General features: G+C 39.9%; 2 protein-coding genes across 16 annotated transcripts in view; one reads left to right on the forward strand and one right to left on the reverse strand.

The window, feature by feature from the left end:
* DPY19L1 (dpy-19 like 1) overlaps positions 1–15,897 on the forward strand; it is a 282,848-nt gene that overhangs the window by 231,288 nt on the left and 35,663 nt on the right. For 14 of the 15 annotated variants that reach the window (XM_021079309.1, XM_021079315.1, XM_021079319.1 and 11 more), the window contains one exon: positions 7,040–7,146. The gene's annotated coding sequence lies outside the window, so the exon portion shown is untranslated. Of the gene's footprint in view, positions 1–7,039; positions 9,403–15,897 lie in introns of those variants that run through there. The other variant, XM_021079323.1, reaches the window with a different exon arrangement.
* Positions 1–15,897, reverse strand: part of NPSR1 (neuropeptide S receptor 1) — a 270,293-nt gene that overhangs the window by 90,132 nt on the left and 164,264 nt on the right.

Below are 15,897 nucleotides of genomic sequence, written 5' to 3' on the forward strand. Positions count from 1 at the left end.
TAATGGGGAAGCAGAGATCAGCTCTTGTGCCAGATGTTTGTGGAATAATTAATAGGGAAAATACTGGTGCCTGGGTCCTACCCCAGAAGGTGATTTAATTGGTCAGGATAGGACCAGGTATCAGTACTTCTGCAAAGTCCCCACTGACTGGAAGTTTCGGCTAGTGTGCCAAATGGTCTTGTCCACTCTTCCGGGCTACATGGGGCAAGGAAAAGACAGTCCTCCAAGAAGCCTGGGATTATATCTCAGATTTTCCAACATTAACAGCAGAGGACAAAAGCAAACATTTCTTGAGTTGGATCTGTGCTGGGCATTTCATGGCATCTTCTTAGTGTTTCTCAACCCTGGCTGCATATTAAAATCATCTGAGTACTTTGAAAAACTATTGTCTTGGTTTGCCTCCTGATCAGTTAAATTAAATCTGTGATATGGGCCTGGACATATTTTTTTTTTGTAATTGCTCTTATAATTGACTATCTCCAGGATAATGAGAAGCACTTGCCTTGGAGTCAATGAAGTGCGTCTAGTGCATGTATTTATAAATCTCACTCCTTTATGGAGTCCCTGTTCCCTATCCAAGCAAGCCTGTTTGCCATATTCTTAAAACAGTGCTTATCTCTTGGTATCCTGTTTTCCAGGCCAAAACAGCTCCCAGCCTAACCCTTTGGGAAACCTGACTATGATTTAAGATCTATGTCTTCCAGAAAAACCTATCTGATTTCTCTTATGAGAATATAATTTCACCTTCTTTGACACTGTCTTAGCTCTTGCTTTTATGGATTTTTCTCCATGACATTCTCCTCTGTCTGTGTCATCTCAGTTAATAACTTTGATTTCTCCTTGCCATATGGAAGCCCCCCAGTGAAAGACTATTTCCTACCAATGTCACTCTTCCCTGCCAGGCCTAGCAGAGGGCCTTGTACACAGTAGACCCCAAATTAATACTCCCTCATTGAATCAAGCCACAGGCCAAGGAGAGCTTCTCAATTATCCAACATCAGGCCAGGTAGAAAGGTCCTTTTCCTATTGGCTAAAGGACTTCTTTCCAAGCCTCTGATTATTCGAAGTCATTGAGGCTCCAGTACAGGAAGTGTAAAGGGCACTGTGGTCACGAATAGTGGAATCTAGAGACAGGTAATTTCTTCCCTCCTTTCTTCTGTTTTCTCTCCTCTCTCTGAAGGGAGGCCATTATATATTTAGTTCAAGAATATTGAGGAGCGGCCCCAAATAACTGGGAGTAGTCCTTCCCACACAAACCTACTGAACCTTTCAGGTTTGATCGGAAAGTAGCCTTTGGAAGTATTTCAAGTAAGAAATGTCTTAGACACAGGGAACTAGACTGAAGAGGGCTCAGGGCAGCTTAGGCTTGAGTTCATAAAATCCAGAGGCACCTGAGTGGCTACAAAGCTGCTGCAGATGACCTTAGTTGCCTGCAGCACCAAAGCAGATGGTTTGCAGGAGCTCAGCACGAGTCTGCAAACTTCAAGAATCTTTGGAAGCACCAGGAAATCAGGTAATTTTCCAAGAACTTGCTTAGAAGGTGCTGCTGATAATCCTATGTTTGCCATCTGCTCATGCTCTGGCAGACCTGCCACTGGAGAAAGTGGTTTCTCCTTGTCTGTCTTTGAAAGGTCATGTCTATATCCCAGAGTGTGACCTGGAAACAAATGGCTAAAACAGTTCTGGGGAACGGAGGCTCTTGTGGTGCCCAGCAAAAGCTAGAGAGAAGCGGTGATGCCAGGGAGCTAACACGAGACAGTCTGCGAAATGAACTCAAGGTAAGTCAAGACAGGCTTATTTTGGGGAGGACTCAGAGAGGAAGAAAAAAAGAAGACGTGAGAAAATGTAAATGGGGAAAAGATAGAAATCTCAAGGAAAAAATTCTCTTAAAAGCAGGGTGTGTATCCAGCAGGAAAGTGTCTCTGTGTGCTTGTCCCCATGAGGCATATAGAGTGGCTTTCCTGTGGTGCATTTGTCAGGGTCTATGATTTAGTCCTCAGCCCAGCTGGTACAGAAATTAGGCTTCCAGTCTGTAGTCAGTACTCTCTAAAATCACAGTTTTCCTGATTTAAGTCATCAGAAGGTGGTTTCATGATCATACAATCAGTGCAAGAATTGGTGGCTAGTCTTGGAGACCCCTTCAAACCCTCCTTGACCAGTGTGTGTTTAATAGTTGCAGGTACTAGACTTCGGTTCCACAGGGCCAGGCACACTGTCTGTTTCACTCACCACTCAATCCCTGACACTTAGCATAAGCCTGGTGCGTAGCAGATGCTCTATGAGCCTTGAATGATAGAATGGATACATAATCATGGTAAGGCCTGATGACATCCTTGATTCAAAGGATGAGTCTGGTCACACCACAGTGATGACTTGATTTAGTGGGTCCCTCTTGGCCAGCAGTATATAACCAATTCCAATTTTCTATCTTTTTACGAAAAAATTTCAGATTGTTAATTTCTGATGCTATAGATCTATATAGCTATATATATATATATATATATATATATATATGATATGATATGTGACATATAGGTATAACATGTATCTGCATACATAACTTATGTTATAATGTATCTGTATATACCATAAATTGCACCTCTATATATTATATACCATATGTATCATATGTGTTATATATTATCGAATGTCTATATATATTATAGTTACATAAAATATATATATTATATATCTAGTATACATACATACATATATAACATACATGTGTACTATTATGCATATCTATATATATATATGCACTATTACATATTATACTACATGTTTAGAGGACTGCATATGACTGATAAAGCAATAGTAAAGTAACTATTTCAGTGGTTCTAGAGGACTCTGCCTTTTCCCATCATGGATTGGTTTAGTAAATTTAACTGTTAATAGGAAATCGTCTTTCCCTCTCTTTCATGTCCTGGGGTTGGGGCTTCATGAAGGCCCATCAGAATGTCCTACGTGCAGATGCTAAGACATCTACTAAAGGCATGCCTCTCAACTACACTCTTCCTGCACTACCTGGCCAGGTGTCTTCCAGAAGGCCCCATGTTCCCTTCCACAGTTTGCTTTCTCTGCACTGACTCTCCAGGCGAATTAGACCAGGCTCGCAATGTCCCATTGATTGTTGGTTGATTGATTGATTGATTCACGATTGACGGAGGAAGTTCAAAACTTCAACACTGGATTGTTAAGCTAGGGCTACTCATAATTTGCTGAACAGCAAATGTGTAAGGATTGTTCTTCCCCACTTCCCTGGCTTTGCTTATGCTGAGCCCTTCACATGGACTTATGAGTCCTTCCTGCCTCCCACTGTTATTCCAGTCTGTTTAATTCTCTCCACTTTTCTGGGAGTGGTTCGTGATGTTCCACGAAGGCTTCCTCAACAACTCTGTCCTACTTGGTTCTCTTTGATTCTGATCTACTCCGAACATTTGGCTATACCCATCATTTTAGTGCTGATTATACTCCGTTTTACTTTTCCTGAGTTCCTTCAACTGTGTATGTGATAATACTTCTTGAGGTAGAGGAACACATCGCATATATGTTGGGGGGGGTGTTCTCCCACAGGGCTTGGGTGTTAGGCCATATAAATATTTTAATTCATTTTTCATTTATTCATTTGTTTTTTCATTCCCTCAACAAATATTTATTGAATGACTTCTCTGTGTCCAGGTCCTTTTCTAAGTTCTTATAGAACAGAGATCCCTGCCCTACATTTTAGGGACTGTAGGCAAACAATAAATGATAAATTCAATACATAAGTAAATTACAATATAGTAGAATATAACAATTGCTGTGAAAAAAGAGGAAAAACAGAGCAGATTGAAGGAAATCCCAGGAATTTTCGGGTCTGAGGATGGTGGGCTGTATTAATGATGTTAGGGAAAGTCCCTTGAGAAATTTATATTTGAGCAAAGATTTGAAGAACATGAGAGAGTAAGCCATGCTGACACCTGGGGAAAGCTCTAAGTGGCACGTATGGTGTGTGCAAAGGCCCTGAGGTGGGGTCAGGCCTGGCATGTTGGAAAAACAGCGAGGGGGGTCCATTGGGTTGGAACAGAGTGAATGAGGGAGATGGCTGTAGAAGAAATCAGGGAGGTAATGGGCAAGCCGTACCATGTAACTTTAAAAATCTTTGTAAAGCTTTTGGGATTTTACTCCTGGTAAAAGTGGGGAGTCATAGGAGGGATATAAGCAGAGGTGTCACCTGATCTGATATTTATTCAAAGGACCTTTCAGATTGCCAAGTTAGGAGGATTTCATAGGCTAAAAAACTTTCTCTTTAAGAGACCAGAGAGGAGTTCCCGTCATGGCTCAGTGGAAATGAATCTGACTGGCATCCATGAGGATGCAGGTTTGATCCCTCGCCTAGCTCAGTGGATTAAGGATCCTGTGTTGCCATGAGCTGTGATGTAGGTTGCAGACGTGACTCAGACCTGGGGTTGCTGTGGATGTGGCATAGGCCAGAAGCTACAGCTCCGATTCGACCCCTAGCCTGGGAACCTCCATATGCCATTGGTGCAGCCCTTAAAAAAAAAAAAAGATCAGGGAGCAAATATTTTTAGGCTTTGTGGGCCATATAATCTCTGTGTCATCTGTTCATTTTTGTGCTGTTTTAGCACAAAAGTAGCCACAGACAATATGTAAACAAACGAGCCTGTCTGTGTTACAATAAAGCTTTATTTACAAAAACAGGTGGCTGGCAGAATTTGACTTAATGGGCTATAGTTTGCCACCATTGGCATAGACTATAGAGAAGCAGGAAGACCTATTAGGAGACTATTGAGGTGATTCATGCAGAAGATGATGAACACTCAGAATAGAGTAGAACAGAGATGGCAAGAAGTGGTTGAATTTTGGATATATATATATATATATATATATATATATATATATGATTTTCTGATTAATTGGATGTGTGGTATAAGAGAAAGAGAGGAATCTAGGATGACTTCATGTGTGTTCTAGGCAACTGCAGAGATGTGCTGGCATCAGCTGAGGTGTGGAAAGCTGTGCAAGAAGAAGGGCATTTTTAGACATGTCAAGTAAGTGGGTGGCGACACAAGTCATAGCATTGTGAATTGGATTGGCCTGAAAAGAAGAATACAAGGACACGTTTTAAACACAAGTGTTGCCTCCTTCAATTTTGAGACAATGACCCAATTGTACAAAAAGCTAGAGAACTCAGGAGCATGCAGTATTATTCTGGAGGAAGAAGTTAAGTCATAGATCATGTTCAGCCTTTATCTATATAACAAGGATCACACTGTTACTGCACAAGAAAGAGTACGCCAAATAAAACTGAATTAAAAGTCACTGAAAGTTGTAAAACTTCCATGACTTATTAAAATTAAAGACAGGCAACAATGCTTAATGTTAAAGTTTTTGGCAGAGTTCATCCATAATGGAGCCAATAACTGCTGAACCAAGGAGAGGGCTGTATAGGACAAAGTTTTGGTGCCACTAAGTCACTCTCTTTTACGGCATCCTCAAAGGATGACCACAGGGACCCCTTGAACAAGTGCTTGATGGCTCTCGAGCCCCCTTAGGGGAAAGTGACTACCTGCATCTCCAGGTTCCTCCTTCTTGTATCATCACACTGAGAGGAGCTATGGTGGAGGGCAAAAGGCACTGGAAGACTTCTGCTCTGCCACTTACCCTCTCTGAGCCTCCTCATAAAGGGCATATTTATTGTACAAGGCTGGAATAAGGTTGCAAGGGATAGTGTTTGTAAACATCTCGGAGGTCTGTGCTCGCCATTTACCCTTCTGCATGAATACCAGGGAGATAAACATGATTGCAGTTCATTTGGTCTGTGTAAGTTCCCTTGCGTTGAATGGAATAGGCTAACTTTATAACCTCACAAGTATCACATTTCTCAGGTGGTATGTTGCCACTTTTAATCTTTAAAGATATTCAAAAGGCTCCCAACTTTTGGGCAGAACTATATTCTGTCTCGGTCTGGAATCCAGGCATTAAATGCCCTGATGCCCCAGTCCTGAAGCTCTGAGAAAAATCTTTTCCCCCCTCCCCTAAAGAGAAGTTCCCAAGCATTAGGGATTCTATCTTTTGCCCCTCTACCATTTGTAATGAGGTTACCTCTCCAACATCTACTTCTTTGGGTAAGCACCCAGCTTTTAGTTCAAATATCACATCCCAGCCTGTGTGCTTCAGGGAAGGCTGAATCCCTAGGAATAGGGCATTTGACTTTAATCTGAGTTCACCAGTGTAACTGCATATCTTGTTCACGCTGATTAGTTCAAATATGAACATGCAGCTCAAGTTAGGTCAGTGAGGTGCATATGGGGGTTTGCTAAGCTCTGCTGGGAAGGGTGCCTTCCTACATTTCTAAAAAGGCCTCTAGAAGTCATAATCTTTCTCTGTGCATGGACAAGAGTTCCCCAGGAGTCATTAATAAGCATCTGTTATGGGGTAAATTATGTAACCCCCTCCCCAAATGTATTTGTTGAAATCCTAACTCCCAGTGCTTCAGAATATGAGACTATTTAGAAATATGGTAGGAAAAGGTAATTTAGCCCAAATGAAGTTATAACAGTGGGACCCACCTGACTAGTGTCCTTATGAGAAGAGGAGATTAGGACACAGACATTCACAGACGTTGAGAAAAGACCACACGGGGTGTAAAACTGATAAAACAGAAACTTCAATTAAAATAGTCAGGAGGCCAGAAGGGGGCGCTCTCTTGTCCTCTGAAGATGGCAGAGCCCAACAGGGAGAAGAAAGACTTCCTCTTCTTGCCTGGCAAGAACTCAGCCAGTGAGAGACCATCACAACTTGGCCAATGAAAAGCCATTATCCTTTGAACTCTCAATTCAACCAGGGAACTATAGCCCTCTGAACTGAACTGCCTTTCCCCCACTTTAAAAGAGTTCTCCTCTCCTTGTTGTGGAAGGAATTGTATGTGGCTCGCCATACTTGCAGACTCTGAATGGCAATTCTTTGTTGATCCTGAATAAATACTCTTTTTTTTTTTTTCCTTGCTGGAGAAATAACTGGCTGTCTATTGTTTTAGGTTGACAGAAGCCAAAGGAAGAAGATGGCTACCAAACCAAGGAGAGAGGCCACAGAGGAAATCAGACTTGCCAACATATTCATCTTGGATGTCTAGCCTCCAGAACTGTGAGAAAAATTTTGTTGTTGTTGTTTACACCACCCAGTCTGTGGTATTTGTCATGGCAGCCCTAGCAAATGAATACGGCGTTCTGTAACTAGGAAGAGGAAGACAGCTGAGGGTAAATGCCTTCTACCATGTCAGAGACCAGGTCTTTGGTGGGGTTCCTGAATTGCTGAAGCAAATTAGGCCCAAGGCTTATTCTGTCACTGAACTTCGCATGACAAAAGCAAAATCATCCCCTTTATTGATGTATTATTTCCGCTATAACTTATAACCAAATATATCATGGGTGCCTTTAGTACCTAGAACCAAGCCTCATCATAATAAGTGATCAGTAATATTTGTTGACTGACAAGAGGAAGGAATGAATGAATAAACCACAGAATTCCCCTTCTGTGGCTTATTCAGTTCCTGTTGAGGCTCAGTGGAAATGAATCTGACTAGGAACCATGAGGTTTTGGGTTCGATCCCTGGCCTCGATCAGTGGGTTAAGGATCCAGCATTGCCGTGAGCTGTGGTATAGGTTGCAGCTGTAGCTCCGATTAGAGCCCTAGGCTGGGAACCTCCACATGCCACAGGTGCAGTCCAAAAAAAAAAAAAACCACAGAAGGAATTTTAGCATGGTGATCTGGGAAGCCCAGTGAGGCAGCAAGCAACAGAGGAATGAGTCAACCTTATTAATATGACTACTGCAGTCCAGTGGCCACTTTCCTTCTATGTGGATCAGGAACCAGATGCGACCATTGTTAAGTGACAGAGCTAATTCATAAAGGTGACCTGTATTCATTATAACAAAAGTTGTTTAATTAGCGGACGTCTGAAGATATAAAAATTGCCCTCAGTTTCTACAGCTGGAAATTTCTAATTTGAAGCACAGAATCATTAGAACCAGCTTATTCTGGTCTTTTTAGATCATCCAGACAATGCCTTCATTTTAGAGATGAGAAAACGAAGGCTTAGTGAGGTTAAGTGCCCTTCCCAGATCACATGGTATGGTAATGGTGGAGCAAAGGGAAGGAATGAAAAGAAACCCAATTTCTCTACAGAAGAAAAAGCTTTCTTGGGATAAGAGTTCATTCTTTTTAGTTAAATTATTCCCATAGTGATAGGACAATACCTTCTTTTCCTGCTCAAGAGAAACTGATTTTCTTTACAAACATAAACCATCTCTTCTCTGAGTAGGAACCAAGGATAGTATTGTGCAGCGACTGCAGGAATAATCTAAATGAAAGGCAAACACATTCATTTAGGTATCAGCCTATCAAGCAAGTGACTTTTGGTGGAATGAATGAGTCATACGGTAGGGAAATTTTGTAACATTAAGTAGAAAAGAGCACACAAATGTCAGAAAAAGAATGCACTTAAACAAATCCCTTAGTTCCGGAAACGCACTTAAATCTTTTTTTTTTTTTTTTTTTTGTCTTTTATCTTTTTTTTGATGTTGTTGTTGCTATTTCTTGGGCCACTCCCGCGGCATATGGAGGTTCCCAGGCTAGGGGTTGAATCGGAGCTGTAGCCACCGGCCTACGCCAGAGCCACAGCAACGCGGGATCCAAGCCGCGTCTGCAACCTACACCACAGCTCATGGCAACACCGGATCGTTAACTCACTGAGCAAGGGCAGGGACCGAACCGCAACCTCATGGTTCCTAGTCGGATTCGTTAACCACTGCGCCACGACGGGAACTCCGCACTTAAATCTTAAACAGCGTGTTTTGTATTCTTTTTACATTTTAGAAAAAAATTAGAGATTATGGCATAAAAGGTGAAAGATAGGATAATAAGACATGAGGTAAGTTGTGAAAAGAGAAATACTGAGACGTTGACAGCAGTAAAAAGGTACAAGATAATATAAAGAATAAATGTTTTGAAACTGCTCACAGGAAAAGCAACTTTTAAGATAATTTAGAAACATCAGAAAGTAGGGTTAACACTGCTAATCAAAATCAAATCAATGATCAGAAAATGTTTTAACAATTCTTCCAAATGTAGAATAGGACCAAAATATCTAAATGGTGAGCGAGAAGGACCATAGTTACTGACAAAGAGGGTTCCTGAACGTAAGAACAGAGCAAATGGAAAGTGATCAATATTCAAACATAAATAACATGAACTAAGAAATCATTTTAATATGCAAATCAAAAGGGCTTACTTGGCAAAAAGCAAAATTGATCTAACAGTCTAACAGACCAATAAATAGATATAACCAGATAACAGTATGAATCCTCGAAAGTAAAAAAAAAAAAAAAAAAAAAATTGAAATAAAAGAAAAAAATCTGATAAGCTATAAAGGAAGAAATCCCAGACTGACTTCAGACTTCTCTGTAACATGAAATGCCACGAGTCAATGGAGCAACATCTGTGGTTATCTGAGTTGTGAATTCAAGATTTCCAATATACTGTCATTGTCGGGGAGCCAAGAGAAAGTCTTTTTCCTTAAGGCCAGGTGTCTGAGAATCCTATCCAGGCACCCATCCTGAAAAGCGAAAAAATTATCACTCAAAATACTCCAGAAAATTGGAAGCTCTATCAAAATAAAGGAACACAGAATAGGGAAGCCAGCTGTTGGTGAGCATTGAAACCTTCAACTCTAGAAAAACTCATTTTAATTATTGCAAGTATAGTCACAAAGCCGAAGACAAATGCGATAAATATATTTTCAAAATGAGATTTTATTAAAATGCTTGGAAAACAAATGCAATAAAAAGTAAATAGATGCATTTAATATTAAATAATATTTAAACAAATTAATAAATGAAACTGAAAGGATTGTGTGTGTGTATAATATTAAGCACTCAAACTTATTTTAAAGTCAGGATCCTTTAGGAACCAAAGAGCAAAATGTTAAAATTTATAAAATAAATATTGATAAAAATACCACAAGAACATGAGAGAAAGTGTGAAAGTTTTTAACAGCACTTTTAGTCACCCATGATATATCAAATAGGCAAGAAGTATGTATATGCAAATAGAGAAAATTTGAAGACTATAATTAATAAGGGCAAATGCAGAAAGATAAATACAAAGATTTTTAAAAAAAATTTTTTTACAAAGATTTTTTTGAAAGACTGAACATGCATATGGACGATGACTAGACTGTGAATAAAAATAGAACTCTGAACCACAACCTGTGGCACTCAGCTCAGGAAGCCAACTTATTATTTGTAGGACCCAGTCCAGAAAGCCAAACTATACCTGCTATAGTGATCTGTCCCAAATAGCCAGCACTTGATGAATAAATGGCAGCTTCCCTAATTAATAACCAGCTCTGCTTCCAAGTTAGGACCAACCAGAGAGAGCCAACTATGCAATGCTTACTCATTCACGTGGGCTGCCTGCTCCTCGTCAGCCCACCTACAGCTTCCCAGGCCAACAGCCTCCCATCGGGGCATACCTGAAGTCTTCCCTTTTTTCCCATTATGAAGCTTTGCACTCCTCTGCCTGACTTTGAGCCCCTGCCAACACAAGTGATAGTGACTGACTTCTTTGCTGTAACAAGATCTAAATAAACCACTGCTTTTTCTCATTTGGGGGACCTTTTTTAAAAATTTCCAAAACTCTGGAGTTCCTGTCATGGCTTAGTGGTTGATGAACCCGACTAGTATCCATGAGGATGTGGGTTCGATCCCTGGCCTTACTCAGAGGGTTAAGGATCCAGTGTTGCCATGAGCTGGATGTAGGTCACAGACATGGCTCGGATTTGGTGTTGCTGTGGCTGTGGTGTAGGCTGGTGCCTGTAGCTCCGATTTGACACCTAGCTTGGGAACCTCCATGTGCTGCGGGTGCAGCCCTAAAAAGACAAAAGACAAAAAAATAAAAATTAAAAATAAAAAATTTCCACAACTTTAATTATTTTTCCTACTTTTTAGTATATATTAAATATTTTTCACAAGAAATGATTACATGTTATACGCCAAAGACACTTTTAATAAATTCTAAAGAGCAAGAAGCCTTCTAAAAATATTCTCTGACTGCAAGGCAATAAAACTGACTGTGAATTGCAAAATGTTAAAGAAAAATAAAGTCATCTAGAAATTAAACATAAAAATAGCCAAAAACTAATAATCGTTATTGTGTGAAAGAGGAAATAAAAATTCAACAATAAAATATCTGGAAAATAAATGAATAACAATAAGAATGATCTCATATAAGCTTTATGGATTCAGAAAAAAAAATTCAGTCTTAAACATTTTCATTATGACAGGGAAGAATTACAAGTAATGTCATCAAGGTGGCAACATAGGTTATTCCTGACTTCAGTCCCCCTCACAAAAAAACAAACTAGCAGCTGTCCAGAGACAAGACATGATTGTGAAAATGCCAGAAACAACCGATCCCCCTTTCCTGGACCACAGAGACCAAGAAGGACCAGGTTGGAAGGAAATCAGAACAACTACACTTGGACAGCATAACCCATCCCCCAGGCAGGCACAAGGCCATACTGAGAGGGTCCTTCTGGGCCTACAATTTCCCCAGTGGGGAAAAAATATCCCACAGTGAACATCCACTTCTCCTAATGTTGCAGGATGCTTCCCAGGTTGCCCACTATGGTCTCACCTCACAAAGACTTCAGGACTTGACCACTGTGGTTCATAAATAAGCAGAGAAGGAGGATGGAGCTTACGGCAACCAGTGCTCAGATCGTGACAGATTTCTCTTCACAGATGTATTGGAGCAAAGATCACAGCTGGTGACCCCATCTGGCTAAGAAAGTTTATTGGGCATTTTTGCCTGATTTTGGTTGCAAAATATAAAGTCAACACACCAAAGTCAGTTGAATTTCTCTACACTACCAATTACCTGAAAAAACAATAAAGAAAACAATCGCATTTACAATAGCATCAAAAACAATAAGATACTTATGAATAAATTTAACCAAGAAGGTGAAATATCTGTACACAGAAAACTATAAGACCCTGATGAGAGAAATTGAAGAAGACACAAATAAATGGAAAGATACCCCTATTCATGGGTTGGAAGAGTTAATATCATTAAAATGCCCAAGCTACCCCAATCAACAGATTCAATGCAATCCTTATGAAGATTTCTATGGCATTTTTCCCAGAAATAGAAAATTCATTTGGGATCACAGAAGACTGCAAATACCCAAGGCAGTTCTGAGAAATAACACAGCTAGAAGCATAGTACATTCTGATTTCAAACTATGCTACAAAGCTGTCATAATCAAACAGTATGGTACTGGCATAAATACAGATGCATAGACCAATGAAACAGAATTTAGAGGCTAGAAATAAACCATGCATATACAGTTAACGAATATTTGACAAGGGGACTAAGAATACTCAATAGAGAAAAGATGCTCTCTTCAATAAGTGGGGCTGGGAAAACTGGATATTCACATGCAGAAGAATGACACTGGCCCCCATCTTATATTGTTCACAAAGATGAACTTTAAGTGGATTAAAGACAAATGCTATATGTGCAATCTAAGAAAAAACAATGAACACATGGAGAACAAATTGGTGGTTGCCAGAAGTGGGGGTGGGGGAAATGGGTGAAGGTGGTCAAAGGGAACAAACTTCTAGTTCTAAGAAGAATGAGTTCTGGGGATGTACTGTACAGCATTGTGACTGCAGTTAACAATAGGGTATTGTATATTCAAAAGCTGCCCAGAGAGTAGATTTTTAAAGTTCTTAACACACACACCCTTCTCCCACCCCCAAAGTGTAACTATGTGAGGTGATGGATGCTAAGTAAACCTACTGTGGTAAGCATTTTGCGATATATACATAGAGCATATCTTTACTTTGCACATGTTAAGCTTATACATAGTCTATGTCAATTTTATCTCAATAAAGCTGACAAAAATTTAAAAATAAATGATGAGCATATTTAAAATAAATAAATGAACCAATATGCAACTCAAAATTCCAGGGAAAAAGTGACTGAAATCAGCATTGGAAAGTTGGTAGTAAACTCCATGTACAGCCTTGAACACCTCAGTCTTCCTGGTCTCACCTCCCTCGCTGAACCTCTCAGTTTTCTCTGATCTCAGATAATTATTAGAAGGATTTTGAGAGTGGTGCATTCATTAGTTTATTAGTAAACTGCTCTCCAGAAAGTGCTTTGAGACAAAGCTAATTTCCACCAATATGAGAAGATTTGGTCCTATCAGAAGAAGGAAGTTATTTGAATATGTGTCAAAGAATATGTTTTCTATCTTTCCTTGGTTGAACATTCAATGGGAGTTACTCTCATTAGCTCCCTTTCTTTATGGCATTTGAATACAACAGACAAGTCAGTCTTGGAGATGATAAATGACTAATAAATTTTAATTGGCACTTTAGCTCATAAAATATAAACAGTCATTAATTCATCCAGAAATTGTTAAGATGGAAGTGCTGAAAATTGCAGAATATGCCAAAATAGCAGCTTTAAGATCTTCTGATTTCCTTCCATGCTCATGACTAATCCTACAGTCAAAATTCCTAATGGAAAATAGAAGAATTAGGTAAGATTTTTTTTTTGAAAGGGTAAGAAATGGGCAGAAAGGAGAAGTGAGTTAAAATATACAGATGCAGAATTAAAACAATTCTTTCATTCAGGTGTCTGGTAAATGATGTGCTCTTTGTTTTCACAGATATATGAGTGCTGCTATAGTTACTGTTGGGGGGGGAGACGAATTAGGCATGGATTCTTCTCTAAAACACTAGCTAGGGAAGAAGAAAATGCTCCTTTTCAAAATAAGCAAATTAATTATATTTGATTTGGTGTGGATCAAACATTAACAGGTGAATAGAGAATCCATCCACTCAAGGAAGTGATCCTGGTTCTATAACTGTTGCAAGCCAATAGGTTTTTATTTCTAGGATCCTTTTCAGGGTCCCCCCCCCAGTGTGGATCTATGTTGTTGGCTTCTACAGCACCCATCCCATGACATTTTTCACGACCTTTTGGTCCTGGGTGACCTAAAAGAATATCGGCCAATTTGAAAGTCACAGAAATGTCTCACTCAAAGGAAGTGAATTCAAAGTTTCTTAAATAAGTAATAAAGAATGCTCACAAGATTTAATTGTGAGGATATTTTTTGCAGAGTTTCTGATAATACCCCAAAGAGTGGGGGTGGGGGTATGTAAGCAGTCAACAATAAGCGTTAATCTACTTAATGGGACAGCCATCCAGTGGGTCACTGAGGTATCTGGATAATACACAAAGTGCTGTTGCGCCAAGATAAGAGGTTTGAAGAAGAAAGCTTGGTGCTCTGGAGGGAGCATTTTCAAAGCAGGGAAATGGATGGGTAAACAGATTACCGTCTAAACGTCTCAGTTCTTGATGGAGACTGAAGTATGGAAGACAAGTTACACCAGACTGCTACTTCTCATTTTTCCTTAGGAAAAGAAGCCTGATTTTATTCTGGGCAATGGGTTAAACACAATCAAGCAAAAAAGCAGACAAAATATTGACCAGATTTTCTTAAGTTAGAGATGGCAAATGAAAGGCAAGCAAAAATTAATGGGTAGGAATTCCAGGAATGCCAGTTAAGAGGACAAAGGGCTGGCACGAGCCCCTCTTCCTTTCTGTTGACTAGAATTTGGGGATGAGCAGGAGTTCTAGCAGCCACCTTGAACCAAGAGTCATCCATGCCATGAGCTGACCTTGAGGATGAAAGTCCTTTAATACAGTAGAAATATAGAGGAGCCTGAGTCTCCAGTGATAGGGACATACACTATGAGCCCTGGACCACTTACCTCCAGAATTCTTTACATAACATGAAAATAAATCCTTATAAACTTAAGCCACCATTATCTGGCTTTTATACATATGCAGCTGAATTCAATTCCAACTGATTCACCAACTAAATAAGTAAGAGACCAAATGGAAGTCAAAATTTTCTCAAAGAATCACTCAAGGATACCGGCCTGTATGTAGGAGGCTGTTCTCAGGAGGTGAGTCATGATGGAAAACATTATTTAATGAAGAGCATGAATATTGCCTTATCCAATAGTAACTGTTAGTGCTTATTTTTCTCCATCAGAAGAGCCAGGTATAATGTCTCTGAATTTAGTTTTCCAAATATGTGTGTCGTCAGTGGTGTCAGTTGAATCTGGTGGTTTAAGAATTTGTTTATGTGAAAAAAATTTGGTCATCCTTCAAAGCAACCTGGGAAAGTCAAAGACACAGCCGAGCAAAGTGCATTGTCCTGAAGAGAAAAGCAAATCAGTGGAGGTGGCAGTGAGCCCTTTTGGAGGACCTTCACTTTTTAGCAAGAGACTCAAAGGATTTTAAATTAATCATTTCAATGAATTAAACTACGATGATGGTGGCAGCATCAAACAGTAAGTTTGTTTGTTTTTTCTTTTTAGGGCTGCACCCTTGGCATATGGAGGTTCCCAGGCTAGGGGTCGAATCGGAGCTACAGCTACTGACCTACACCTCAGCCATGGCAATGTGGGATCCTAGGCGCATCTGCGACCTACACCACAGCTCATGGCAATGCTGGGTCCTTAACCCACTGAGGGAAGCCAGGGAGTGAACCTGTGTCCTCATGGATCTTAGTCAGGATTGTTAATCCCTGAGCCACAAAGGGCACTCCAAACAGTAAGTATTTATTGAACAATTCCTATGGACATTGTACTGCATTAGGCAGTTCATAGATATCATCTCATTTAATACTCTCCACAACTCCAAGAGGCATCTCCCCTTTTGGGATTAGGAAACTGACATTCAGAGAAAATAAGCCATTTTTTCCAAAGCCACAGAGCTAGGAAGTAGTATTGCTGAGATTCAGACCCACAT

Source organism: Sus scrofa, chromosome 18 (assembly GCF_000003025.6).
Source record: "Sus scrofa isolate TJ Tabasco breed Duroc chromosome 18, Sscrofa11.1, whole genome shotgun sequence".
In the NCBI taxonomy this organism is placed as follows: Eukaryota; Metazoa; Chordata; class Mammalia; order Artiodactyla; family Suidae; genus Sus; species Sus scrofa.